The sequence below is a fragment of the Triticum dicoccoides genome, chromosome 1B, assembly GCF_002162155.2.
Source record: "Triticum dicoccoides isolate Atlit2015 ecotype Zavitan chromosome 1B, WEW_v2.0, whole genome shotgun sequence".
NCBI lineage: Eukaryota > Viridiplantae > Streptophyta > Magnoliopsida > Poales > Poaceae > Triticum > Triticum dicoccoides.
This window is the reverse complement of record NC_041381.1, coordinates 219,815,047-219,819,040: the sequence shown is the minus strand read 5'-3', so window position 1 is coordinate 219,819,040 and position 3,994 is coordinate 219,815,047.

Here is a 3,994-nt window from a genome sequence, read left to right as displayed (position 1 = left end):
TGGGCGCCAAATCACCTTCTCCCCGGGAAGCTCCCTTCTCCTGAGCCGCGAAACGTCAGCCCCACCTCCATGGCGCCCCCCACCGCACCAATTTTATAGCCGCCATCCTCCCTAATGCAGGAGACGCTGTCCATTTGCCGTCGTGCAGTGTGCCGTGTGCCTCTTACTCCGTGCTGCTGGTGCTGCCTCGATGACGGTCGCGTGAACCGTACCGGAGCCGATTCACCCCCGCCGTTGTTCACGGCGTCGGAGCGGCTCCAACTTCGGATCCGTCCAGAGTCCTCACGTTGCTTCCGCGTAGCCGTCGACCGTCGTGACATCGCTCTTTCCCTACCGTCGGTCGCCACCACAACCACGCCGGCCTCACCGACTCGGCAGCTGGACCTGCCTACTTCACCATGCCGCCAGATAGGTCGCACCCTCATCTCAAATCACTTTATTTAGGCGTTAGTTGTCTAAATTTTTATTCTGGGCCAATCCATTCCCAATGTCAAGCAGCACCCCTCGAGGCGGCGGAGCTCCTAGGCTACTGGTTGGCTGGTGTCTAACATAAGGGTGCGGGGCCGCAAGTTCGCCGCGGAAGTAGTGCTTAGATGGCTATCTTTTATAGTTGCGTGGGTTGAAGGTACTGCCGCCACCGGATCTGGATGACGGGGAGTCTTTGTGGATTGGCCCGGGGCGGCGCAATCCCGGCAGTGCGGTGGGGCGGGGAGCGAGGTTTTGGCCGGGGCCACGGGCGGCGGAGGCATGCTGCTCTGCCATTGGTCGCTGGCTCTTCGGGGAAGATTCCATACAGTGTCAGCCGGGAGGCACAACACGGCCATCAAGCCATCCAGCGTAGATCGGACAGTACCAAAATAAAATAAAATCGTGAGACCCCAATTTAGTCTTTAGTCAACAGACGTGTGACCACTCTCGTACTTTGCTGTTGATCTCTTAGTGTATTTCTTCAGATCAAAGAGATATGTCATTCTTAACATTATGTGTTATCTGCATCTTCAGACACAGCATCTTCCGACTCACCGCAGCTGCTCCAACAAGGGAAGCATACACCAGAAGGGAGCTATAGTCCCCACTCAACAGTTCCCTACATCGAATGCGCATGCCCGACATGGACAGCCACAACAACTGCAGGGCCATCGACAAGTCAGCACAAGATGCTCACTCCTATGGATGGCAGCCAGATAGGTTGTACCCTCATCTTACTTGTGTGCAAAATTTATGGCTTTGTTATTCATCTAAGCATGGAAAATAGATCATCACATTTCACTGTATATTCATGATGATCTCTTACGGGTCTTGTTCAGGAGTTCACGCTGTTCCATAGTTCAGCTAAGATACCATAGTTATCATCCATTAGCCAAAGCTATCCCACAGGCTGGTGATTATAGTATTATACCACTTCTAGTATTACCTATGTTGTTCTTTAATACTTTTATGTGACATCTAGTTAATCTTGAGTACAAACGATACATATTCTGTAGCTTTCATTTGTGTTCTCCCTTTAGTTTATGAGACCTGTTGCTGCTAGTTAACCCCAGTCCTACTATTTATGTCGTCTCCTACAGGCACTCATTACATAAATCTAACTACTAGTTGTCTTCCATGCATGTCAGATATAATTGCACACACTGATATATCCACAAGAACCTCACGGAGCAATGTAAAGGCCAATAAACTTGATGTCAATGATACCCAATATGATGGAACATGTAAAGGCAGTTCTTCAGAAGACTTGCAGAAAGATGATGAATCCTCTTCACCCCACAAGGTCCTTGCTCTAACTTGGCCTGTGATATGGGTACAACATGCATATAATGTCCTGGAGTGTATCTACTCTGTTGAAATGCCATGTGCTTAGCATGCTGATCATGCATGTAAATATGTCATGCCTTCATGTTTTTCAGTACCTATTCCATTCATGATAACATGTTTTCAAATTCAAGTACTGTCATTCTACACTATCGCAATGCCATCTGCTTAATTTGGACATCATGCTTCTGAATATCTTATGCATTGTTATTCATCAATATGTACTTCATCTGTCTGCCATACCATGTTTTTCTTACATTGAAGTGTTGTTCTAGTGCTCTATTGCAATGCCATCTTATTTTCCCAATCATACACGTGTATGTTGCCTTAGTTATTTCTGTACGTATTCCGCTAGCATATAGTTTTACATTCAACTAGTGTTTTTTTGCTATGTTGTCTTGTCGTGTCCCTAGCTCTTACACCATACTCCCTCCGTCCGGATTACATGTTGCCGAAACGGATAAAAAGGATGTATCTAGAACTGAAATACGCCTAGACCCATCTATTTTGTTCCGGATGGAGGGAATACATGTCAATTTGTCATGCCTTTCTATTCTTCAGTACCTATTCCATCTCTCTGTTCTCGCATGTTTTATAATTAAAGCACCATTCTTCTATACAAGGCATGCAAGGGGAAGACGACTATGTTAGAATCTTAAGAGTTACAAACAAGGCCTTTGCAAAAGATCCAAACGCCGGGAGATAATAAACCAACTCCAGTTTTTATGGATACTGCTCCAGCACAGAGAAACCCAACTCCTATTGATAATAAGCAGATTCCAAAGGCCAAAGAACTAGTCTGCTCCAGTCCAGCAAAAATATGTCAACTCAATTCTAAGAAGCGTGTGTGTATCCTTGCATCATGAAATTTTATAGCATGATGATCATATTTTCTACATGTTTCTTACCCATCTCTCTTTTAGAAAATAAGCTTAACAGATAGAAGAATTTCTGCAATGGTATCATTTATGAGGAAAGATTCTTGCAGGAATTCTCTGTGCTCCAATGTAGATGTAAGTACCTGTTGTATATCACTATATTTTTACATTAGCATGTATTTTGTTAATCGGCGTGAATCCAACCTTTATCTGATCTAAATTTAGTTGTAGCAAAATGTATGATTAAAGGCCACAATGTTGATTTTTGTAAGGAAAACTTCTTGGTAGTTTTGCATCCTGAGCTGCATGAGTGTACTATCTCATATCAGTGGGTTTGAATACTTTGGTTCTGCAGTGGGTTTTTTAGTGTTTTTTTACTGTGTTGTCCTGTCGTATCCCTAGCTCTTACATCATACTCCCTCTGTTCGGATTAAATGTCGCAAAAATGGATAAAACTGGATGTATCTAGAACTGAAATACGCCTAGACCCATCCATTTATTTCCAGATGGAGGGAATACATGTCAATATGTCATGCCTTTCTATTCTTCAGTACCTATTCCATCTCTGCTGTAGCATGTTTTATAACTGAATCACCATTCTTCTATATAAGGCATGCAAGGGGAAGACGGCTATGTTAGAATCTGAAGGGTTACAAACCAGGTCTTTGCAAAAGATCCAAACGCCGGGAGATAATAAACCAACTCCATTTTTCATAGACACTGCTCCAGCACAGAGAAACCCAACTCCCACTAATAATAAGCAGATTCCAGTGGCCAAAGAACTAGTCCGCTCCAGTCCAGCAAAAGAATGTCAACTCCATTCTAAGTAGCGTGTGTGTATCCTCGCATCATGAAATTTTATAGCATTCTGATCATATTTTCTACATGTTTCTTACCCATCTCTCTTTTAGAAAATAAAGTTAAACGATAGAAGACTTCCTCCATTGGGATCGTATTCGAGGAAAATATCTTGCGGGAATTCTCTGTGCTCCAATGCTGATGTAAGTACCTGTTGTATATCACTATATTTTTACATCAACATGTATTTTGTTAATCGGTGTGAATCTAGCCTTTATCTGATCTAAAATTAATTGTAGCAAAATGTTAAAGGCGCCAATGTTGATTTTTGTAAGGAAAACTGCCTGGTAGTTTTGCATATTGAGCTGCATGAATGTACTATCTCATATCACGCACATTACTAAATTGTAGTGCTTCTCTGGTTGCCCATTCATTCATTGTGTCAATGTTGCTTTCGTACTACCTTACCTGGTTGATGATAGCTGTGCCATATTGTGTTAATTTGG